This window comes from Thunnus thynnus, chromosome 12, assembly GCF_963924715.1.
Source record: "Thunnus thynnus chromosome 12, fThuThy2.1, whole genome shotgun sequence".
Classification (NCBI taxonomy): domain Eukaryota; kingdom Metazoa; phylum Chordata; class Actinopteri; order Scombriformes; family Scombridae; genus Thunnus; species Thunnus thynnus.
The window spans coordinates 29113278-29140189 of record NC_089528.1 but is presented as its reverse complement, the minus strand read 5'-3'; the positions used below and the strand labels follow the sequence as shown (position 1 = coordinate 29140189).

Sequence of the window (26912 nt, the reverse complement as noted above, 5' to 3'; positions counted from 1 at the left end):
TAAATCATTAGTTGTCATTCTGTAGAGGTGTTTGTATCTGTGATCTGATTGGCTGCTAGTGCTGGAAAATTTAAAATTTTCTGCCTCACTGATGTGAACGAGACATTCGCATTGTTCACATAACACTTAACCACATTTCTAAAGCTTTTTGTAAGACTTCAAAAGCCAAAAAGGTTGGAAACCACTGCTTTCATCTTTAACAATGTGTTGTATGTCAAAAATTCACTGTTTCCACAATGTGGTTGCTCGATATGGACGAGCTGCACGTAGACACTGAAAACCACACTTACTAGTAAAATGTGCTCACACAAAGTACTTGACATCAGAGCCAGTATTATTCCATCTGTAAATAGCCTATCCATCTCCTCTTCATCATATTATCTATATTATAGAATAATATATTATTATATTATTAGCAACTCATCATCTTCCTCTGCCCTCATGTCCTGTGGTGTCCTCCAAGGCTCCATACTTGATCTAATCCTCTTCCCCGTCTATTTGCTTCCACTAGGTCAAATTATTCAAAAACACAACATTTCTTTTCACTGTTATGTGAATGACACACAGATCTACCTCCACCCTAGAGCCCAATAACTACAATAAACTAAATGACCTCAATAACGGTCTTTGAGACATCAAACCTTGGAGGGCTGCAAACCTTCTCCAGCTTAATGAGAGTGTGTTCGGGTGAACATGGGCGAAGTCTCGTCTCGTCCGGCGAGGGGAGTCTTCGATGAGGGGAAAACACGTGCGTGGGGTACCCCCTTTAGTCAGCTGACTCACAGAGGAACAGGAGTTACCCCTAGCTCAGTGACATGGGAAAGGCGTGTGCTTCAGGACACGTTCAGTTTTTAAAGGGGCGGTGATGTCATGGCTGCGTCATCAGGACACTCCGCTGTGCAGGAGTGTCTCCGCCAATGAGACTGTATGTTGACTGATCCCTGCTGAGGTGTGAAAATCGCAAAGCATCCTTGGAAATGGAGTTTGCAATGGACTCCCATTGTCTAAGCAGCATTTTTGGCGCTATTCCTTTGTCTCGGGGGAAACAAAGGAAAAAGCACCTCGTGGTCAGACCTCACAGGTTACATGTAGGCCCTCTCTGTATGACCTCATGGTTTGAGGCCCAACAGCATGTTGGGATAGGATGTCTGTGTGTGTGCTCGAGAGTGTTAGTGTGGTATCACAATGGTGGTTGTCATCAACTTTCTTTGTTAACCCAGGTTTTCTGCTTTAGGCTCTGTGTGTTCCCATAAAAGAAGGTGTTTGGTGCATCATTTGACGCTTCTTTGCACAAAATGGACCGATCGTATCTTGCCTACTTCAGTCAGGAGGAAGAGGTCATTATAATGGAGAACTATGAAGCATATTGTCAGGGTTGGGTGAGTGGAGCAGGTGGACCCAAACACAAGGGACGACTGGCAGGTTGGATACGATGCAGGATATTTAATGAATAATATAAAGTCACTGGAGACACTGGCAAGAGGAACCAGGAACAAAGACCATAAATGCAGGAACACTGAAGATATGTAGACACAGGAACTAGGGTCAGAAACACGGGACATAAATGCAGTGCAAACAGAGTACAAACACAGAATAAACTCAGAACATACACAGACAACTCGACAAAGACCAAACTGAAAACTGGACTATAAATACACAGGGTGTGATTGCAAACTAGACACAGGTGAAACACATGAGGTAATCAAACACAGGAGGTAAAAGTGACAAGACACAAGGAGAAAATATTTCAAAATAAAACAGGAACGAAAGTAAACAGACAACAGGTGACACAACACACGGGCAGACTGGGAGCAGATAAACTGGGGAAGACACTAGGAGCAGGGCTGGGCTAACCAGGGTGATGCAAGGCAGGTGAGAGGAGGTGCACATAAACACAGGAGGAACACACAAGGGAAACAGAGAAAAAAACAAAATCAGGCAACATAAATGCAACACTGAAAACACAAGAGAACAAAATACACAGAGTCCAAAAACAACAGAAAAAGTCCAGGCAGGACATGACACATATAAATACATTATCACAGCAAAAAGCAACAATGTTGCTGTAAATAAGAGGAGAGAGGAATGCTGGCAGAAAATTGCTGATCATGTAAATTCCTAAGTTAATATGTTTATTTTTAGTGGAAATCACTTTAGTTTTTGGCCAAATCAAAGTGAAATTAATTTTATAGACTGAATATTATCTGTGATGAATATCAATTTAGTTTTTAGTTTTTTATTAGTTTTTTTTTATTATTATCATTGCACTGGACTTCTGACCTTTGACCTCAGACCCCCAAATGGAAGCTTATTCAACTGTTGACCTCAGCAGAGTCTAAAAAGTTCAATATTTACTTAAATAAACATTCACAACGTACTAACCAAACTGCTAATAACCTCGAAATAAAAAATAAAGGAAACTTTACTTTGTAGCTCCTGTAGTCACATGATGTTTCACAGTTAAAAGTGAAACTAATTAAAGATGATCAAATATTTCGATCTATCTTGAACTTAATGTAGTCAACCTTCATGTCTGTCCTTGACTGTGGAGATCTTCTGTATTGTCATGCTGCCTCATCAACACTTTCGCAGTTCAACGCTGTGTATCATAGTGCATTACATACTCATTGCATACTCATCATTGTTCTCTGTATCACAAGGTTGGTTGAACTTCTTTACAGATGTTAGTATGATTTTTATCTGACCCTATGTATTTTACTGATTTTGGGTGTTTGACATGTGACATAAACAATCCAGAGTCTGCATGTCACCTTAGGTAATATGGTATGGCCCTTCGGGGGGACCTTAGAGATACAAACAATGGATCCATGGTCAAGTTTGGAACTGTTCCAGATGTGGTATGTTGTGACACATAATATGTTGTGAGGTAGCTGCCCATGGAAAACATGTTATTCATGTGATAAGATACAGATGTGTAACCCCATATAAGCTATGCACCGACAGTGGTATGTTGCCCAGACCATCTTTGTACATGGAATGGACCCGATGGCCATCGTCTAATAAACGTCTACAAAATAAGAACTTTGTCAGCTCTTCCTTTGAACGATATCATCACACATCCTTCCTTTCAACAGACAAGAAGAAAAAACATCTCATGTTATTCATCTATAAAGCTCTACTGTTGAAGCTTCCAAACAATCTAAATCTCTTCTCTCATTTAAATCTAGTAACTACACAACATGATCCAGTAACTACTTCATCATGCACTCTCTTATTTTCATCAACCCAGGTCACATGCATGAGGTGGAGAGGTTGCTGTAATTCACAGAAATGCCCTCAAAGTGCTCCATTATCTCCATAGTCCCCTTTTCATCTTTTGAATTTCTGGCTTTTGTGATAGATGGCACCTCACCAGTCTCCTGTCTACTAGAATACAGACCCCCTGAGCCCAATAATGATTTTATCAGTGAATTCTCTGATCTCCTCTCCCACATTGCTTTGAAATATGACAATATTCTCATTCTCTGAGATGCTTCAATTTCTGAAGCCGTGACCTGTGATTTTATAAATTTACTTTAATTCTTTGGTCTCCAACAATCTGTGAACAGGTCAACTCATGTTAAAGGACCCACCCTAGATTTAGTTCTTTCCTCAGGTCTCTATATCTCCAAACCTGTGATTAAGTTGAACTTATACATATGAACATCTCTATGGTCTATCACATTGTAATAATAATGATGATTTATTTGTGTGTAAATCATTAGTTGTCATTCTGTAGAGGTGTTTGTATCTGTGATCTGATTGGCTGCTAGTGCTGGAAAATTTTAAATTTTCTGCCTCACTGATGGGAACGATGTGAATGTCTCGTTCACATCGTTCACATAACACATAATCACATTTCCACAGCTTTTTGTAAGACGTCAAAAGCCATAAAGGTTGTAAACCACTGCTTTCATCTTTAACAATGTGTTGTATGTCAAAAATTCACTGTTTCCACAATGTGGTTGCTCAATATGGACGAGCTGCACGTAGACATCTATGTCACAGACATCTACGTGATGGTGTGGTGTTTTTAAGCTTAAAGCATGTTGAGATAGGATGTGTGTGAGTGTGTGTGTGTGTGTGTGTGTGTGTGTGTGTGTGTGTGTGTGCGCGCGCACGTGAGCGAATATGAGGGGCTGTTAGGGACATTACTCTGAATTGACATATGAAACCAAAATCATTCACATACTATACTGAAAACCACACACAAGTGAAATGCTTTTACATACACAAGTGAAACGCTCTCATAAAAACTACTGAAAAGCTTTCACACATACTAGTAAAATGTGCTCACACAAAGTACTTGACATCAGAGCCAGTATTATTCCATCTGTAAATAGCCTATCCATCTCCTCTGAGAACACTTCTATCACTTTACCAGAACTTCATCAAATTATCTATATTATAGAATAATATATTATTATATTATTAGCAACTCATCATCTTCCTCCGCCCTCATGTCCTGTGGTGTCCTCCAAGGCTCCATACTTGATCCAATCCTCTTCCCACATCTATTTGCTTCCACTAGGTCAAATTATTCAAAATCACATTTCTTTTCACTGTTATGTGAATGACACACAGATCTACCTCCACCCTAGAGCCCAATAACTACAATAAACTAAATGACCTCAATAACGCTCTTTGAGACATCAAACCTTCTCCAGCTTAATGAGAATAAAACTAATAAATAAAATTATTTTGTTTGGACCACAGCATTTGACCAACATTTCTCCTCATCATGGCACATTGGCTCCCTCTGTTAAATCACATGCAAAAAATCTTGGAGTCATTTTTGATTCAGGATTGAAGTTTGATAAACAAATCAATCAGGTTGTAAAATAAAGTTTAATGCAGCTCTGTATCATCATTTCTCTGTACCTCTGACCTGGAGAAAGTCATCCATGCCTTCATATCCTCCTGTCTTGATTATTGCATTGTTATATATTGACATCACTCAGTCTTGTTTATCATGTCTCCATCAAGTACAAAATGCAGCAGCAAGAGTTTTAAGGAGGTCAAAAAAGAGGAGGGAGCATTTTACTCCCATTCTTGCCTCTCTACACTGGCTGCCTGTTAGCTACAGAATTGATTTTAAAATCCTTGTTTAAGGTGTTAAATGGCTTTGCCCCCTCTTATATTACAGAACTCTGTCCACATATCACACGGTCAGAGAACTGAGATCTTCTGGACAAAGACTTCTGTCTGTCCTGAGATCCAGGACAAAGTGTTATGGCTACAGGGCTTTCTCTATCGCTGCTCAAAAACTATGGAATTCTCTTCCTCCCACCATCTGGTTCTCCCCCATTATTGAGATTTTCAAGTCATCTGATAACATATTTAACTTTGACTGACTTAATCCAGCTCAGATATTTCTCCTGAAGTCTCTGGAGGTCTGTGTTGCCACTATGGGCTCTGTGTGACTGTGTGCCTTTACTAGTATTATAATTACTGTTATTATTATCATCTTTTGTTTTTGTCTTCCTCTTTGTGTGCCTTGAAGCACTTTGGATCAACTGTGTTGTGTGTCAAGTGCTATATAAATAAAGTTGATTTCATTTGATTTGACACTTAGATATCCTTCATGTTCACACTAATATTGGCAGAACTGGTTTCAGGTACCATGCACCTTTTAATGGAATGAACCACAGACTCAAACTTGAGTTTTACATTCCCCTTGAAGATTTTATTCCTTGTTTATTGTACAGTTGTGTTGTTTCTGTGTGTCTGCTTACTGTGTTCTTGTCTTATGAATATTTCATGTTCTCAGGTCTCTCTCTGAAAAGAGGTCTTGATCTCAATGAGATTGCCTAATTAAATGAAGATTAAATTAAAACAAAATATAGTAATAACACAGTTCTGTTACATGCGTTTCATTTCCAGGAACAGTTTTAGTGACTTAAGATATTTAGGGATTGATGCTGGGAGGATATCTGGAATAAGACAAATTTTAGAGATTACATACATATCAAAGAAGATTCCTGCACAGAACCAGATATTAAATATAATTTAGAGAGTAGACAAAGGTCCTTGTGTGTTTAGTTAAGAGCTGAAACTTGTGTCAACTGAATCCTGAAGTTCAGTGTTTTTTGTGATCTTTGTGTAGTAGGATTGTAGTGAAGGAGGACTCCCGTTCAGCCTTTTCCTGACTTCTCCTAAAGTGACCTGGAATGTATAAAAATGAAAATATTTCAAATTTTTTATTTAATGCAGCTGATACACATTCTTGTACATGGAAGGTCTGATGTTGTTGCAGCTGAAACATTAGCTCGTCTAATCAGGTGAGAAAGGTAACTAAATACCAGAGACACAGTATTCTTTTGCAATCAAACTGCCTTTAATAAATTACTAAAGCGTATTTCCCCAAGGTCTGCAGCAAGAGGAGCCCTTGAACAGTTCACACATTTCACAACACTTTATACTTTTAGCCTCCACTAACATAAGCGTCAACACAAGCACCTCTGTGCAGTCACACTTCTTTGTCTGCAAACACCTGTTTCCTCAATCAATAACAATTCCATATATGGTGTCATGGTTGTCTTGTACAGCTTCTTGTTCTTGCATTCAGTTCCTACGATAACTTCTTTAGAATTAGTCACCACATGTCATGCACTTCAGATAACCTTTCTGTTTCTTCTTTCCATTTCATCTACACTAACAAGGTGTGAGATCTTACTTAAAACAGAACAATGTGGTTACAGCATATAAAAAGTCATAGATAAGGTCAAGAGTGCATCTTGTTCTTTTAAAGGCAAAATTGATCAACTAAAAACACTTCTACACTGGATTAATGATCATCAAAGTATTGATACAATAATATAGTAATTTCTCCAACAGTACACTTCTAGCATCATGTAAATATTGTATGGATAAAAAAGTGATGTTACTTTATACATATCGTACATGGTTATGTACAGTATATACAGCCTGCTCAAATATACAGCAATGAATGAAATGTATAGATGTTGTTGCACATTTTGTACTTTAGACTAAAATAAACAATCATAATAATATTTTTTTAGGTAGAAATAAGATGATATACAAGACAGTACAGTATAAATGTACTAAATATAGGATAATGTTTGTATATATACAACATTTCAAACACAGAGATAACTCAGAAATGCATTCAACCAACATGTAAAAACACAATAAAAGCTAAATAATATCAATTTAAGTACAGTAAAATAAAATAGACCTAAATAATAGCAGATCACTTATACAGTAATAGCGCAACTACAATGCAGTAATAAGATTCCCCAAATTCAATAGGAAAAAAAGGGAGTAGAGAAATTAATCAATCAAAGGTTATAAGGGTGCTTTAATTAATGCGTTAAAACATTTTTAAAATGCAATTTTAAAGGAATAGAAATCTTAAGAGAAATGCAGAACATCACGGTTTTAAATTGGATTTAACCTTTACATACTGATCATATTCTGACTCTCCTCATAATTAGTCTCTATAAAACTTCAGCCTCACTGTTTTCACAGGGTGTGGTTGTTCGATGTGGACGAGATGCAGGAAGTCGTCTGTGTCACAGATGAAGACGGTGGTGTTTTTCAGCTTAAAGCATAATCAGTGTCTGTACCAAATTTCTGAACCACAAATCTATATTTCATACATAAATACATCATCAGTCATTAATAAATGATTAATACGTAATGAAGCTTTATGGTTTTACATTATTTGTTTATAGAGAAAAAACATTTACAGTCACATTATATAATGGTCCGATGTTACATAAAACAAGAGAACATTGTTGTATATTCCAGGTCACATGAAGTGTCAGGTTGAAGTAACAGTGCTGAAGCTGCTTTTATTGCTCTCAAATGTACAAATGTGTCAAATTTGACCTGAACAGTATGCAAAAGTTAGAGACCATTATCCTCCTTGCAGTTCTGTGCTGCACAGTAACTAAATGCTGCTTCTCAATGTTCAATTTGCATAGTAAGAATAGTTAGCAGCCCATTTTAATATTTAAAACATTTTACAAACCTTATTTTTGGTCTCTGGTCAAAGTCAGTACACAAAGGTCCTTGTGTGTTTAATTAAGAGCTGAAACTTAACTCATGTCAATTGAATCCTGAAGTTCAGTGTTTTTTGTGATCTTTGTGTAGTAGGATTGTAGTGAAGGAGGACTCCCTTTCAGCCTGACATTTTATGACTTATGACCCAGAATATACAAAAAGTAAAATGTATAAATGTTTTTATTAAAATGCAGCTGATACACATTCTTGTACATGGATGGTCTGGTGTCATTGCAGCTGAAACATCAGCTTGTCTAGTCAGGTGAGAAAGAAAACTAAATAACAGAGACACAGTATTCTTTTGCAGCCCAACTGCCTTTAATAAACTACTGAAGTGTATTTCCCTGAGCCCTGCAGCAAGAGGAACCCCTTGAACAGTTCACATAAACATTTTATACTTTCAGCCTCCACCCAACATAACCGTCAACACAAATACCTTGTGTGCAGTCACACTCTGTCTGCAGACACCCGTTTCCTGTAATATAATCAATATTATAACGTTGTTGCACATTTTGTATTTTAGTATAAAATAAATATATATAATTTGTAGGTAGAAATAAGACGATATACAAGACAGTTCAGTATACATACAATATAGGATAACGTTTGTATATATAGAACTTTTCAAACACAGAGACGACTCAGAGTGCTTCACACAAGTTGAAGAAATGCATTCAAACAACATTTAAAAACACGATAAAAGCTAAATGAAATAAAAGAGACCAAAATAATAGCTGATCACTTATTATAAAGTCATAATGCAACTACAGTGCAGTAATAAAATTCCTCAAATTCAATTAGGAAAAAAAGGGCAGTAGAGAAATTAATAATGCAAATAATAATAATGCCTTGAAACATTTTTTAAAAATGCAAATTTAAAAGAATAGAAACCTTACAAGAAATGCAGAACATCACAGTTTTAAACTATATTTAACCTTTACATACTGATCATATTCTGAACCTTCACAGTGTCTCCTCATAATTGGTCTCTAAACTAAACTTCTGCCTCGCTGTTTCCACAGGGTGTGGTTGCTCGATGTGGACGAGATGCACAAAGACATCTGCATCACAGACGAATGGTGTTTTTCAGCTTAAAGCATAATCAGTCTCTGTACCAAACTTCTGAACCACAAATCTATATTTCATACATAAATACAAAAACCTCATCAGTCATCAATAAATGGGTGATTAATCCTTAATGGAGCTTTATGGTTTTACACTACATTTACATTTGTTTATCGAGAAAAAACCTTTACAATCACACTGTATTATGGTCCGAATTTATAAAAAAACAGGAGAACAAATCAACCACCATGATTTTCAGTGAATGTGAAGAATGCAACAAGATTTTTGAATAAATACGGGTCAAATTTAACCCAGAACACCTTCCATGTACAAAAATGTGCATCAGCTGCATTATAATAAAAAATGTAATGTAATATTTCCATTGTTGTATAGTCTAGGTCACATGAAGTGTCAGGTTGAAGTAACAGTGTTAAAGCTGCTTTTATTGCTCTCAAATGTACAAATGGGTCAAATTTGACCTGAACAGTATGCAAAGGCTAGAGACCAATATTCTCCTTGCAGTTCTGTGCTGCACAGTAACTAAATGCTGCTTCTCCATGTTCAGTTTGCACATTGAGAATAGTTAGCAGCCCATTTTAATATTTTAAACATATTACAAACCTTATTTTTGGTCTTTGGTCAAAGTCAGTACTTTTGCCCTGCTTACGTCAACAACAACCAAGATGATCACACAACTAATCATAATGTACACCAGGGGCCTCACTAGAGATTTACGGCTAGGGGGGCTAAGCCTTAACCGGAGGGGGCTGGGGGGAGGATTTTTTTTTTAAATGGCCCCAAAATGTCTGTTTGTCATGAATTTTTAGAGTAGCAATAGTTGTAAAGTCAACACAATAGATCTGTCTCTTCATAGTTTGTAATAGGCATGGATCTAATGTGACTTAAATGCTTTCTATCCACTTACAACAGGCACAGATCAGTGCAGAAGTCCTAAAGCCCCCCTAAAATAGGCCTAGCGACGCCCCTGATGTACACAACCACATAGTGAAAAATGAAAAAGATACTTTCTTTACATTCATGCTTTTTTCTGTAAATGTGACCAAAACTAAAAGAGATAACCTTATTAAAAAGTTTCAGACAACCAAAACAAGCAGGATTCTTCAGCTGGATTTGCTCAAATAGTGGACTCATTAGGTCACTGGAGCAATGAAATACTAATGAAATTCAACTGAACACATGAGGACCTTTGTCTACTCTCTAAATTATATTTAATATCTGGCCCTGTGCAGGAATCTTTGATATGTGTGTAATCTCTAAGATTTGTCTTATTCCAGATATCCTCCTACCATCTTTCCCTAAATATCTTAAATAGTTTTTCTATGATTATATTTATATTACACTAAAATTGTTCCTGGAAAAGAAATGCAAATGACAGAACTATGTAAGATCACTGCTGGCGATCGACATTTTTGATCATCTAAAATTAGTTTCACTTTAAACTGTGAAGCATCATGTGTGTCACATCTTGCCTGGACTTAAGGTGTTTTTTTGGTGTTATGTTGTGTTCTGTATGGTCTCCTGGTTTTGCACATTTGTTTAGTCCCTCGGTTCATCACTGCATCATTGGTTTGTTGGGTTGTGTGCTTGGGTTTGTGTTTGTGGTTGGTTTTGGATGGGTTGGTGTAGATGGCGTTGGGTTTGTTTTCTGGGTTTTTGTTCTGTTTCCCTTGTGTGTTCATGTACTCCTCCACACCTGCCCTGCATTTGGACTCGTTAGCCCTGCCCTGCTGTCTTCCCCACACCTGCCCTGTGTTAGCCTCGTCAGCCCTGCCCCGCTCCCTGTGTGTCCTCAGCCAATCAGCTCCCTGTATGTTCATTCCCCTCTCGAGTTCTCCACCCATCTCCCCACCTGCACCTCATCTCCTTGTTAGTTCATTTTCTTTAAGTTCTGGTTTTCTGTTCAGTCTTTGTTGGATCGTTTTGTGTTGTTCCTTCTGCGAGTTCTGTTCAGCCTTGTTTACCTGTCCGTGACCGTCCACAATTAAAGAGTTTTTCGTCATATCTGCATTCCGGTCTCTGCGTTTGGGTCCACTCCTGCATCTCCTGAGCTCTGACAATGTGACTGCAGGAACTACAAAATCAAGATTCTTTTATCATTTACTTCCAGGTCATTAGTAGCTTGCTGATTGATTATCTGAGTAAATATTGTTTTTTTTTTTTTTTTTTTTTTTTTTTTTTAAGACTCTGCTGAGGTCAACAGTTGAATAAGCTTCCATTTGGGGGTCTGAGGTCAAAGGTCAGAAGTCACAGTGCAATGATAACAGAGCAGTACAGTGATGAGCTCTGATAAGGGTTCAAACTGCATATTTTCAGTGGAAGTTGTGCATTAATGTTTCTGATGAAGACAATGAGCTCTTTAATGAAGAACATCCTTTGATATTCACACATTTTGTTTTCCGGATTTGTTTTGTTTCTTTTCTTTTCACTACTTCTTTACCTTCACATTGTTAGTTTTTTCTGTTGTGTAAATGTAAATATTCTACATACGATTGTCCTCATTTCTCATTTTTCATCTCGTCTCATTTTGTGTCTTTTGTCTGTTCTCTGATTTGTCCTTTATTACAACACAGTGTTTATATTTAGTATTTATGACATTACACATTTATGAATGAACATTTGTTCATTATGAACCCACTGACTGTTTATATTTGTCTTTTTACTATCATTTTGTTATTATGTGACAGTTTGCAGAAAGATTTGTGTATCTAAAATCATCATCATCACAACGGTCATGATGAAGGTGGAATTTCATCTTGTTCTTTTTGTTACTTTTGACATAAACCAGACTGACAGCAATGGAAAAGCATTAACATGTATGTTTGTTTTGTTTGTTGGGTTTTTGCACCTTCACCACTGACAGGAAGAGTGCAGCAGCAGAATGTGCATGTTGTTCAGAAAAAAAAAGAACAACGCAGCAGAAGCAGCACGAGGCTTTGACGTCAAGTTAGCATCTGACAAACATCAAAAGGGGACAGAGACGAACAATAAAACATCAGAATATTTCCAACACAAGTGATGAAAACAAAAACTGAGTGAAAAGAGTTTCCTCTAGGAAAGCATAGAACACTTAAAATAAAAAGATAAATGTTACAACAGCCTCCTCTATTCTCTTACAGAAGGTCTCCTCCTCTTCAAAACTGTTTGGTTAAATCTTTCAGAAGCCTGACAAATCAGATTTCTTACTTCTTCAAGGGCAACTTTAGACATTGTGTGCAATGTAATAATAGAGAGAGAGAGATTTAACATCCATTACAGGTAAAAAGTTTTCTATTGGCCAGTTTATAAACTGCATCTTCACAAATATAGTCTACATGTTGACCTGCTATTGTGGAAAGAACTACACAGCCATCAAAACAGGAAATCTGAACTATGCAATGGCCAAACATGGCCGACCATCCTCCCTTCATTTTTTTGGCCTTAAAAAAGTAGACTTCATCAGAGAAGATGATTCTCCAAACTATCTTTCCCAAACACAGATGTTTTGGATTAACAGGCTCAATGGTCAAAACAACAGTCAGGAGCACAAATGAACATGGAAACATGTGTTTCTTGCTGTAATCATTCCTCCTGTTCATACTGACCATTAGAAGATCCCTTCATAATGCACTTACAATGGAAGTGATGGGGGACAAAATCCACAGTCCTCCTTCTGTACAAAAATGTATTTAAAAGTTTATCTGAAGCTAATATGAAGCCGCCACTGATCAGGAAGATTGGTCCAAAAAAACAGATGAGAAGTTTTGCCTTTTCAGGAGATCCAATGAATCTACTTGACGGGTCAATGACGTGACATGCAGATTTTTGTGTCCGAGCGCACTACTTTGGTTTTAAATCATTTTAAATGATTCATAATAAGCATAATTTTATTCTATAAGACCTATTTAATTTGAGCATATTTCCAGTTTATCATATACATTATATATATTTTATGTTTTCCATCTCAAACCCTCAAAATGTCAGGTGAAGCAACCATCTGAGCAAGTTAACACTATATGAAATGTATTAAATATGTAATTTAAAATATGAATTAATATAACATTCATATGGGGGCATAATTGTATATTGAAAACCGTTCAAATAAAAGTTTAATAGTTTAATTGTTCTTAAATTGTTTGTAATAATTAAATAATAATTAAAAACATCTTTGTCTGGAAATCTGCATATCTATAATGTCAGGGTGGCGCAACTGCATTCATACAGCTTTTATTCTGAATTGAAGAGAGAGTGAGATTGTCCGGTGGTACAATCAATATAAAACTAAGAAAAAGGTATTTTAATCTAAAACTCTTTATTGCATTGTAAAAATTAATGAATGAACTAGCTAGCAAAGTCAAAAGGTTAGATAGGTGTCCAAGTAGATGCCTGAATAATTGGGAAATAGTAGAAAATGTTGGGTGACGCAATCAATAAGTCAGGTGACACAACCAGAAGGAATGTCCTTTCTTGATTAAATAAACATGTTAAACTGAGATATACAAATGTATATCATTAAAGATATTAATTAAATGTGCATTAATAGTTACCATACACTATATATACACACCATATAACATTTTTTTTTTTTTTTTAAATTAAAGATATTAAAGATATTAATTAAATGTACATTAATAACTTACACCAGATCCTGTCAACTGAACCAGGGATCATTCTGCATCGAGAGCTGTCCTGTTTCTGCAGCAGGCCTGACATCTGCCAGTGCTACAAAACTACCAGGATAAACTTTCAAACGAGCAGTGCCGAAGGAAATGTTAAATGTTCAACAGGATCTTACTGGAAAATTTGTGTTAGTAAGGTATGAGAAACAGCCATTTTTGGGGCAGATGCTTCAGGTGGTTGATGAGGAGCTAGAGGTCAGTTGCATGCAGCAGTTGGGCTCAAAGAATGCTTTCACTTGGCCCCATCCTGCAGATGTTACCTTTTATTACCACACTGATATAATTAAAATAACATCTGAACCAGAGCCACTTAATTCAAGGCACACACGCCTTAACAACGCCGACTGGGACTGCTTTACTAGGCCCACCTAAAATGAATCAAGTCTATTCAGTTTCAACCGTGTCATTTTTGTCACGTAATGTTGTCCAAACAACGTTCTTTCTCATCAGATTAGTACAGTTTACTTAAATGAATTGAAAACCAGTTTTTATCTGTAGCAGTTTCTACTGAATATGAAATGTAATTTTTGTATATAATGTTGCCCAAACAATGTTGTTTCTTATCTGTTTAGTACGGTTTAGAAAATTATAATAAGTTTTTATATTTACCAATTTATACTTGAACAGACCCAAGACACCTGGGATTTTTTATTCTGTGAAATAAAAATGCGATTATTCATTATTTGTTGTTGTTACGTTATTATTATGAATCTTGTCAAGCGGCGCAACCGCATTGTCAGGTGGTACAACCAGGTAAAATATTAATTTATACCAAGAAATGGGAGATTGACGTGAACAAATGTTTGGAAATTGTGGTTTTAACAATCATTCTATACAACAATATACTTTTTAAATTTGTAAAGTATTTATTCACATTTTAAATCTAAAGTTGGATGTTGGAAAACCAAAATACCCACCCCTTACAATAAAGAATCCATAAGTTACTTTTGATACCCAGCTCAACTACAAACTAGTAATGTTTTAGGCAGAGTAGACACTTTCAGGTATACTTGCTAAAAAAATTACTGAAAAGAATGAAGTGTGTTTTTTTTTAAGAAACTTTTTGGTTGCGCCACCTGACATTTTTTGGCTGGTGAAATTGCAAATATAGTCTAAAACTGAACTAAATCCCTGTAAATGTTGTGCAACCATTAAGACTTGTTTAAACACACTCTTCCAACATCAAATGAATGTATTCTGTACATTTAAAGCTTTATATATAAAAAAAAACATTTTTAAAAGGCTTATTTGTCATTGACCCTTATTTTTATTATTTCAGCACACAAGTAAAATACAATGTTCTCAAAAGGAGATGGAGTGACCCTGGAGAAAAGTGACCCGGAATATACAAAAATGAAAATATTTTTATTATTGTGCAGCTGGTACTCATTTTTGTACATGTGGAGGGTCTGGTGTTGTTGCAGCTAAAATATCAGCTTGTCTAGTCAGGTAAGAAAGGCAACTAAATACCATAGACACAGTATTCTTTTGCAGTCTAACTGCCTTTAACGAATTACTAAGAATATGCATACAGGCTCCCTGCAGTCGGCAGGAAGAGGGGCCCCTTGAACAGTTCACACAAACATTTTGTACTTTCAGCCTCCGCTCAGCACAACCATCAACACTGGTAGCTCATATACATTCACACTTCTCTGTCTGCAAACACCTGTTTCCTGTTTCCCAAGATCACTTCTTTAGAATCAGGGTCACCACATGTCATACACTGCTATACACCTTATATATGGCATTACCCTGGCCTCCAGCACCACTGTAAGGAATCTGGGACTTATTTTTGATCACGATATGTCCTTTGATGCCCACATAAAACACATTTCAAGTACTGCCTTTTTTCACTTACATAATATTGCAAAAAACAGGCAAATCTTGTCTCAAAAGATGCAGAAAAAATAATCTAAGAATTTGTTACTTCTAGGCTGGATTACTGCAATTCCTTATTATCAGGCTGCCCTAACAAGTCTCTAAGGACTCTCCAGCTGGTCCAGAATGCAGCTGCACATGTACTGACAAAAACTAAAGAAAGAGATCAGATTTCTCCCATTTTAGCTTTGCTGCACTGGCTTCCTGTAAAATCCAGAATAGAATTTAAAATCCTTCTCCTCACCTACAAAGCCCTTAATGGTCAGGCACCATCATATGTTAAAGAGCTCATAGTATTATCCCACTAGAACACTGCGCTCCCAGAATGCAGGCTTACTGGTGGTTCCTACAGTCTCCAAAAGTAGAATGGGAGGCAGAGCCTTCAGCTATCAGGCTCCTCTCTATGTTTAAGAGTAGGCTCACCCTGGACCAGTCCTTAGTTATGCTGCTATAGGCCTAGACTGCCGGGGGACTTCCCATGATGCACTGAGCTCCTCTCTCCTCCTCCTCTTCTCCATCTGTATGCAGTCATGTACCATTAATGCATGTTACTAACTTGGCTTCTTCCCCGGAGTTTTTGTGCTTTCTTGTCTCACAGGAAAAAACAGAATCCAAGTTGTGGACCATGGCCACGGAGATGGTGCGGGGATGGTGGCTTTGTCCTGCGGGTGTCCTGCCTCGACATCTTCTCCTGCTATTATTGCTATTATTATTAGTCGTACAAAATGCACATTTTGTATTTTAGTCTAAAATAAAAAATATATATAATTTGTGGGTAGAAATAAGATGATACACAAGACAGTACAGTATACATACATTATAACATAACGTTTGTATATATATATAACTTTTCAAACACAGAGACGACTCAAAGTGCTTCAATTTAAGTAGAATAAAATAAAATAGAACAAAATAATAGCAGATCACTTATTCAGTGATAAGATTTACAAAATTCAATTAGGAAAAAAAGGGCAGAAGGGAAAATTAATCAAAGGCAAGTTCATTTGTGTAGTACATTTTATATACTCACTGTTTCTACAGGATGTGGTTGCTCGATGTGGCTTAAAGCACAAACTTCTGAACCACAAATCTATATTTCATACATAAAAACCTCATCAGTCATCAATAAATGGGTGATTAATCTTTAATGGAGCTTTATGGTTTTACACTACATTTACATTTGTTTATAGAGAAAAAACATTACAATCACACTGTATTATGGTTTGATGTTACATAAAACAGGAGAACAAATCAACCACCATGATTTTCAATGAATGTGAAGAATGCAACAAGATTTTGAATTGTTGATTTTTTAATAAATACGTGTCAAATTCTACCCAGAAAACCCTCCATGTACAAAAATGTGTATCAGCTGCATTATAATAAAAAAGTTGTAATATTTCCGTTTTTATATATTCCAGGTCAAGTAAAATGTCAGGCTGAAGTAACAGTGTTGAAGTTGCTTTTATTGCTCTCAAGTGTACAAATGGGTCAAATTTGACCTGAACAGTATGCAGTTAGAGTCCAATTTCCTCCTTGCAGCTCTGTGCTGCACAGTAACTAAATGCAGCTTCTCCATGTTCAGTTTGCACTTTGAGAATAGTTAGCAGCCCATTTTAATATTTTAAACATTTTACAAACCTTATTTTTGGTCTCTAGTCAAAGTCAGTACTTTTGCCCTGCTTACAAGACACTAGACAACAGTAACAACAACAACAACCGAGATGATTATCAATTAATCATAATGTACACAACCTCATGTTAAAAATGAAAAGGATACTCTGCCTTTACATTCATGCTTTTTTCTATAAATGTGGCCAAAACAGAGATAATCTTATTAAGAAGTTTCAGACAACCAAAACAAGCGGGATTCTTCAGCTGCATTTGCTCAAATAGTGGACTCATCAGGTCACTGGAGCAATGAAATACTAAATGAAATTCATCCTCAACTATACAAAGATCACAAAAAATACTGCCCTTAAGGATTCAGCTGACACAAGTAAAGTTTCAGCTCTTAACTAAACACATGAGGACTTTTGTCTACTCTCTAAATTATATTTAATATCTGGCCCAGAGCAGGAATCTTCTTTGATATATGTGTAATCTCTAAGATTTGTCTTATTCCAGATATCCTCCTACCATCGTTCCCTAAATATCTTCAGTAGTTTTTCTATGATTATATTTATATTACACTAAAATTGTTCCTGGAAATGAAATGCATGTAACAGAACTATGTAAGATCCTTGCTAGCAATAGACATTTTGATCATCTTAAATTAGTTTCACTTTAAACTGTGAAGCATCATGTGACTGCAGGAACTACAAAATCAAGATTCCTTTATCATTTACTTCCAGGTCATTAGTAGCTTGCTGATTGATTATATGAGTAAATATTGATTTTTTAGACTCTGCTGAGGTCAACAGTTGAATAAGCTTCCATTTGGGGGTCTGAGGTCAAAGGTCAGAAGTCAGTGCAATGATAACAGAGCAGTACAGTGATGAGCTCTGCTTAGGGTTCAAACTGCATATTTTCAGTGGAAGTTGTGCATTAATGTTTCTGATGAAGACAATGAGCTCTTTAAAGAAGAACATCCTTTGATATTCACACATTTTGTTTTCCGGATTTGTTTTATTTCTTTTCTTTACACCACTTCTTTGTCCTTTTACCTTCACATTGTTAGTTTTTTCTGTTGTGTAAATGTAAATATTCTACATACGATTGTCCTCATTTCTCATTTTTCATCTCTTCTCCTTTTGTGTCTTTTGTCTGTTCTCTGATTTGTCCTTTATTGCAACACACAGTGTTTATATTTAATATTTATGACATTACACATTTATGAATGAACGTTTGTTCATTATGAACCCACTGACTGTTTATATTTGTCTTTTTTAATCATTTTGTTATTATGTGACAGTTTGCAGAAAGATTTGTGCACCTAAAATCATCATCATCACAACGGTCATGATGAAGGTGGAATTTCATCTTGTTCTTTTTGTTACTTTTGACATAAACCAGACTGACAGCAATGGAAAAGCATTAACATGTATGTTTGTTTTGTTTGTTGGGTTTTTGCACCTTCACCACTGACAGGAAGAGTGCAGCAGCAGAATGTGCATGTTGTTCAGAAAAAAAAAGAACAACGCAGCAGAAGCAGCACGAGGCTTTGACGTCAAGTTAGCATCTGACAAACATCAAAAGGGGACAGAGACGAACAATAAAACATCAGAATATTTCCAACACAAGTGATGAAAACAAAAACTGAGTGAAAAGAGTTTCCTCTAGGAAAGCATAGAACACTTAAAATAAAAAGATAAATGTTAATCAGCCTCCTCTATTCTCTTACAGAAGGTCATCTCCTCTTCAAAACTGTTTAGTTAAATCTTTCAGAAGCCTGACAAATCAGATTTCTTACTTTTTCAAGAGCAACTTTAGACATTGTGTGCAATGTAATAATAGAGAGAGAGAGATTTAACATCCATTACAGGTAAAAAGTTTTCTATTGGCCAGTTTATAAACTGCATCTTCACAAATATAGTCTACATATAGACCTGCTATTGTGGAAAGAACTACACAGCCATCAAAACAGGAAATCTGAACTATGCAATGGCCAAACATGGCCGACCATCCTCCCTTCATTTTTTTGGCCTTAAAAAAGTAGACTTCATCAGAGAAGATGATTCTCCAAACTATCTTTCCCAAACACAGATGTTTTGGATTAACAGGCTCAATGGTCAAAACAACAGTCAGGAGCACAAATGAACATGGAAACATGTTTTTCTTGCTGTAGTCATTCCTCCTGTTCATACTGACCATTAGAAGATCCCTTCATAATGCACTTACAATGGAAGTGATGAGGGACAAAATCCACAGTCCTCCTTCTGTACAAAAATGTACTTAAAAGTTTATCTGAAGCTAATATGAAGCCGCCACTGATCAGGAAGATTGGTCCAAAAAAACAGATGAGAAGTTTTGCCTTTTCAGGAGATCCAATGAATCTACTTGACGGGTCAATGACGTGACATGCAGATTTTTGTGTCTGAGCGCACTACTTTGGTTTCAAATAATTTTAAATGATTCATAATAAACATAATTTTATTCTATAAGACCTATTTAATTTGAGCATATTTCCAGTTTATCATATAAATTATATATATTTTATGTTTTCCATCTCAAACCCTCAAAATGTCAGGTGGCGCAACCATCCGAGGAAGTTAAAATATGAATTAATATAACATTCATATGGGGGCATAATTTTATATTGAAAATCTTTCAAATAAAAGTTTAATAGTTTAATTGTTCTTAAATTGTTTGGAATATTAAAAACAACTTTGTCTGGAAATCTGCATATCTGAAATGTCAGGGTGGCACAACTGCATTCATACAGCTTTCATTTTGAATTGAAGAGAGAGAGATGAGTAAACAGGATATTGCATCGTCTAAAGGACCCTAACTGACCTTGACTGATGAGTGAAAGGTATGTAAATCTCTCTCATATATTGATTTAAAAAAAAGCTATTTTCTCTTCATAGTTAGACTTGTACTGTTTACATGTCAGGTGGTACAATCAATATAAAACTAAGAAAAAGGTATTTTAATCTAAAACTCTTTATTGTATTGTAAAAATGAATGAATGAACTAGCTAGCAAAGTCAAAAGGTTAGATAGGTGTCCAAGTAGATGCCTGAATAATTGGGAAATAGTAGAAAATGTGAGGTGACGCAATCAGTAAGTCAGGTGACACAACCAGAAGGAATGTCCTTTCTTGATTAAATAAACATGTTAAACTGAGATATACAAATGTATATCATTAAAGATGTTAATTAAATGTACATTAATAGTTACCATACACTATATATATGCACTATATAACATTTTTTATTTATTTATTTTTTTATTAAAGATATTAAAGATATTAATTAAATGTACATTAATAACTTTGGGAGTTACACCAGATCCTGTCAACTGAACCAGGGATCATTCTGCATCGAGAGCTGTCCTGTTTCTGCAGCAGGCCTGACATCTGCCAGTGCTACAAAACTACCAGGATAAACTTTCAAACGAGCAGTGCCGAAGGAAATGTTAAATGTTCAACAGGATCTTACTGGAAAATTTGTGTTAGTAAGGTATGAGAAACAGCCATTTTTGGGGCAGATGCTTCAGGTGGTTGATGAGGAGCTAGAGGTCAGTTGCATGCAGCAGTTGGGCTCAAAGAATGCTTTCACTTGGCCCCATCCTGCAGATGTTACCTTTTATTACCACACTGATATAATTAAAATAACATCTGAACCAGAGCCACTTAATTCAAGGCACACTCGCCTTAACAACGCCGACTGGGACTGCTTTACTAGGCCCACCTAAAATGAATCAATTCTATTCAGTTTCAGCCGTGTCATTTTTGTCACGTAATGTTGCCCAAACAACGTTCTTTCTCATCAGATTAGTACAGTTTACTTAAATGAATTGAAAACCAGTTTTTATCTGTAGCAGTTTCTACTGAATATAAAATGTAATTTTTGTATATAATGTTGCCCAAACAATGTTGTTTCTTATCTGTTTAGTACGGTTTAGAAAATTATAATAAGTTTTTATATTTACCAATTTATACTTGAACAGACCCAAGACACCTGGGATTTTTTATTCTGTGAAATAAAAAAGCGATTATTCATTATTTGTTGTTACGTTATTATTATGAATCTTGTCAGGCGGCAACCGCATTGTCAGGTGGTACAACCAGGTAAAATATTAATTTATACCAAGAAATGGGAGATTGACGTGAACAAATGTGAATTGTGATGTAAACAATCATTCCATACAACAACATACTTTTTAAATTTGTAAAGTATTTATTCACATTTTAAATCTAAAGTTGGATGTTGGTAAACCAAAATACCCACCCCTTACAATAAAGAATCCATAAGTTACTTTTGATACCCAGCTCAACTACAAACTAGTAATGTTTTAGGCAGAGTAGACACTTTCAGGTATACTTGCTAAAAAAATTATCGAAAAGAAGGAAGTGTGTTTTTTTTCAAGAAACTTTTGGTTGCGCCACCTGACATTTTTTGGCTGGTGAAATTGCAAATATAGTCTAAAACTGAATTAAATCCCTGTAAATGTTGTGCAACCATTAAGACTTGTTTAAACACACTTTTCCAACATCAAATAAATGTATTCTGTACATTTTTAAAGCTTTATAAAAAAAAACATTTTTAAAAGGCTTATTTGTCATTGACCCTTATTTTTATTTTTTCAGCACACAAGTAAAATACAATGTTCTCAAAAGGAGATGGAGTGACCCTGGAGAAAAGTGACCCGGAATATACAAAAATGAGAATATTTCAAGTTTTTTATTATTGTGCAGCTGGTACTCATTTTTGTACATGTGGAGGGTCTGGTGTTGTTGCAGCTAAAATATCAGCTTGTCTAGTCAGGTAAGAAAGGCAACTAAATACCATAGACACAGTATTCTTTTGCAGTCTAACTGCCTTTAACGAATTACTAAGAATATGCATACAGGCTCCCTGCAGTCGGCAGGAAGAGGGGCCCCTTGAACAGTTCACACAAACATTTTGTACTTTCAGCCTCCGCTCAGCACAACCATCAACACTGGTAGCTCATATACATTCACACTTCTCTGTCTGCAAACACCTGTTTCCTGTTTCCCAAGATCACTTCTTTAGAATCAGGGTCACCACATGTCATACACTGCTATACACCTTATATATGGCATTACCCTGGCCTCCAGCACCACTGTAAGGAATCTGGGACTTATTTTTGATCACGATATGTCCTTTGATGCCCACATAAAACACATTTCAAGTACTGCCTTTTTTCACTTACATAATATTGCAAAAAACAGGCAAATCTTGTCTCAAAAGATGCAGAAAAAATAATCTAAGAATGTGTTACTTCTAGGCTGGATTACTGCAATTCCTTATTATCAGGCTGCCCTAACAAGTCTCTAAGGACTCTCCAGCTGGTCCAGAATGCAGCTGCACATGTACTGACAAAAACTAAAGAAAGAGATCAGATTTCTCCCATTTTAGCTTTGCTGCACTGGCTTCCTGTAAAATCCAAAATAGAATTTAAAATCCTTCTCCTCACCTACAAAGCCCTTAATGGTCAGGCACCATCATATGTTAAAGAGCTCATAGTATTATCCCACTAGAACACTGCGCTCCCAGAATGCAGGCTTACTGGTGGTTCCCAGAATCTCTGAAAGTATAATGGGAGGCAGAGCCTTCAGCTATCAGGCTCCTCTCTACACTTAAGAGTAGACTTAAAATTTTCCTTTTTGATAAAGCTTATAGTTAGGGCCGACCAGGCTCGCCTTGGATCAGCCCTTAGTTATGCTGCTATAGGCCTAGACTGCTGGGGGACTTCCCATGATGCACTGAGCTCCTCTCTCCTCCTCCTCCTCTCCATCTGTATGCAGTCATGTACCATTAATGCATGTTACTAACTTGGCTTCTTCCCCGGAGTTTTTGTGCTTTCTCATCTTGCAGGAAACTCCAGGATCCAAACTGTGCACCTTCGATGACGCGGGGATAGTGCGGGGATGGTGGCTTTGTCCTGCGGGTGTCCTGCCTCGACATCTTCTCCTGCTATTATCGCTATTATTATTAGTTGTATGAAATGCATATTTTGTATTTTAGTCTAAAATAAAAAAAATATATATAATTTGTGGGTAGAAATAAGATGATACACAAGACAGTACAGTATACATACATTATAACATAACGTTTGTATATATAGAACTTTTCAAACACAGAGACGACTCAAAGTGCTTCAATTTAAGTAGAATAAAACAAAATAGAACAAAATAATAGCAGATCACTTATTCAGTGATAAGATTTACAAAATTCAATTAGGAAAAAAAGGGCAGAAGGGAAAATTAATCAAAGGCAAGTTCATTTGTGTAGTACATTTTATATACTCACTGTTTCTACAGGATGTGGTTGCTCGATGTGGCTTAAAGCACAAACTTCTGAACCACAAATCTATATTTCATACATAAAAACCTCATCAGTCATCAATAAATGGGTGATTAATCCTTAATGGAGCTTTATGGTTTTACACTACATTTACATTTGTTTATAGAGAAAAAACATTACAATCACACTGTTATTCTCATTTTGCATCTCTTCTCCTTTTGTGTCTTTTGTCTATTCTCTGATTTGTCCTTTATTACAACACAGTGTTTATATTTAGTATTTATGACATTACACATTTATGAATGAACATTTGTTCATTATGAACCCACTGACTGTTTATATTTGTCTTTTTACTATCATTTTGTTATTATGTGACAGTTTGCAGAAAGATTTGTGTAACTAAAATCATCATCATCACAACGGTCATGATGAAGGTGGAATTTCATCTTGTTCTTTTTGTTACTTTTGACATAAACCAGACTGACAGCGATGGAAAAGCATTAACACGTATGTTTGTTTTGTTTGTTGGGTTTTTGCAGCTTCACCGCTGACAGGAAGAGTCCAGCAGCAGAATGTGCATGTTGTTCAGAAAAAAAAAGAACAACGCAGCAGAAGCAGCACGAGGCTTTGAAGTCAAGTTAGCATCTGACAAACATCAAAAGGGGACAGAGACGAACAATAAAACATCAGAATATTTCCAACAAAAGTGATGAAAACAAAAACTGAGTGAAAAGAGTTTCCTCTAGGAAAGCATAGAACACTTAAAATAAAAAGATAAATGTTACAACAGCCTCCTCTATTCTCTTACAGAAGGTCACCTCCTCTTCAAAACTGTTTGGTTGAATCTTTCAGAAGCCTGACAAATCAGATTTCTTACTTCTTCAAGGGCAACTTTAGACATTGTGTGCAATGTAATAATAGAGAGAGAGAGATTTAACATCCATTACAGGTAAAAAGTTTTCTATTGGCCAGTTTATAAACTACATCTTCACAAATATAGTCTACATGTTGACCTGCCATTGTGGAAAGAACTACACAGCCATCAAAACAGGAAATCTGAACTATGCAATGGCCAAACATGGCCGACCATCCTCCCTTCATTTTTTTGGCCTTAAAAAAGTAGACTTCATCAGAGAAGATGATTCTCCAAACTATCTTTCCCAAACACAGATGTTTTGGATTAACAGGCTCAATGGTCAAAACAACAGTCAGGAGCACAAATGAACATGGAAACATGTGTTTCTTGCTGTAATCATTCCTCCTGTTCATACTGACCATTAGAAGATCCCTTCATAATGCACTTACAATGGAAGTGATGGGGGACAAAATCCACAGTCCTCCTTCTGTACAAAAATGTATTTAAAAGTTTATATGAAGCTAAAATGAAGCTTCAGCGTCCAAATGAATCAAATCAAGTAGATATCTTTCAACGTTACAGTCTTTTTAGAGCCAAAGTCCCTCTTTTTGTTACTATACTTCCACCACAGCTCAACAGGGAAACACTGTCCGAGGATGATATGATACGAATATGATGCTAAAAAGACTGTAAATGTGTCAGATATTCACTTGATATGACTAACTCAGACTGCTGAAGCCTCATATAAGCTTCACATCAACTTTTAAATGACTGTGTGGACACACTGTGGATTTTGGCCTCCATCATTTACATTGAAAGCACATTTGAAGGATCTTTTAATGGTCAGTATGAACAGGAGGAATGATTACAGCGAGGAAAACCTCTTTCAGTGTTCATATGGACACCTGACTGATGATTTAAGACTTGAAAAACTGAACGTGTCTTTTAATAGGATTCATACATAGTTTGTTATTAATGATGCGAATGATGAGAGAACAGTTATTGTCAAAAACTGAAAATGTACAGAACTTAAGTTTCAGTTTACAGCTGAGTCTTCAGTAAATTGACTTTATTAATGATGAAACTAATCATAATCAAAATATAAAGAAAATTAAATCATCTTCTCAGTTGATGATAAGACACTGATCATTGATGTTACATAAGCAGACTGAATGGAAACAATGAAAACGACGTGCGTCAGTGTGTGTGCACACTTCCACTCCGCTTTCTTTTGTGTTTTTTTCACCTGTTGTTTGTGTGTGTTTGTTTTAATATTTTAATGTTGATTTGTGATTTATTGTTTACTGTGAGGACACAAAGAACAAGTTAAGTTTTACTGTTGTGTTTAACTTTGACTGACGAGATATACACACTCAAAAATGGAGGTACGAGACAAGAACAGTTTGTACTCACAGATACACTTTTGAAGAATGTTCCCTCAAAAGTACGATATTGGTCTTTAAGAGGCCAGAAGTGCACCTTCTGACTAACAGAAAGGGTACAAAGTGATTTAAAACAAAAGAAAGAACAAATTTGTATAATTTCAACCCAAAGGGTACCTGCAGCATTGAAATACATATGTAGCTCATAGATAATAATAATAATAATAATAACAATAATAATAACAATAATAATAATAATAATAATAATAATAATAATAATAATAATAATAATAATAATAATAATTATTATTATTATTATTATTATTATTATTATTATTATTATTAGCAGTAGTAGTAGTAGTAGTAGTAGTAGTATAGTTATAGTTAAGGTATTTATTGTTGTTTTTCTTACTTTGTTGCTCTTATATGTATCTTCATGCCTTTTATGCTCTATGTAAAGCACTTTGAATTTCGTTGTTGTTGAAATGTGCTATACAAAGAAAGTTGCCTGAAACTGATACAGCATATTGGATTTGTACATGCCCACAAGCCTCATTTAGGCAATCTTTACTCTTGTTATTTTATACACTGACATGGATACATCTTATGTGTAACTATATTTACAATGAAATAACTTTTTATTACACCATAAATGCTGTCATTTTTATTTGAAAGATGACCTTCTCATTGATGACAATAAACAGTCAAGAAGCAATTATTGTGTGGACAATTCTAGTACATTTTTGTCTCCTTAAAGTCCAGGATAGCTTGTCACTGAGGTGGTACCCTTTCAGAGTACAGCAATATACCCTTTCAATGGGTACATTGCTGTACTATAGTTTAAAGGTACTTTTATGTCATGAAGGGTACACAATTGTCTCTAAAAAGGGTACCCCCCCCAACGACAAGCATTTGTACCCTTTTGGGTACATACTGGTAACCCTATTTTTCAGTGTGTAGGGTGTTTCTAGCACCATATAACTTAATCGCACACACTGCACCGACTGAAATGTTGTCTTTGAATCTCCAACAAGATGTACAATAAAACATCATGTGACACATGAGCTTGAACCCCACAGTGATAGATATTTACT

At 35.9% G+C, this 26912-nt stretch overlaps 1 protein-coding gene across 1 annotated transcript in view; it reads right to left on the bottom strand.

The window, feature by feature from the left end:
* Positions 1-26912, bottom strand: part of LOC137194679 (GTPase IMAP family member 4-like) — an 88843-nt gene that overhangs the window by 55100 nt on the left and 6831 nt on the right. The gene's annotated exons all lie outside the window — the stretch shown is intronic.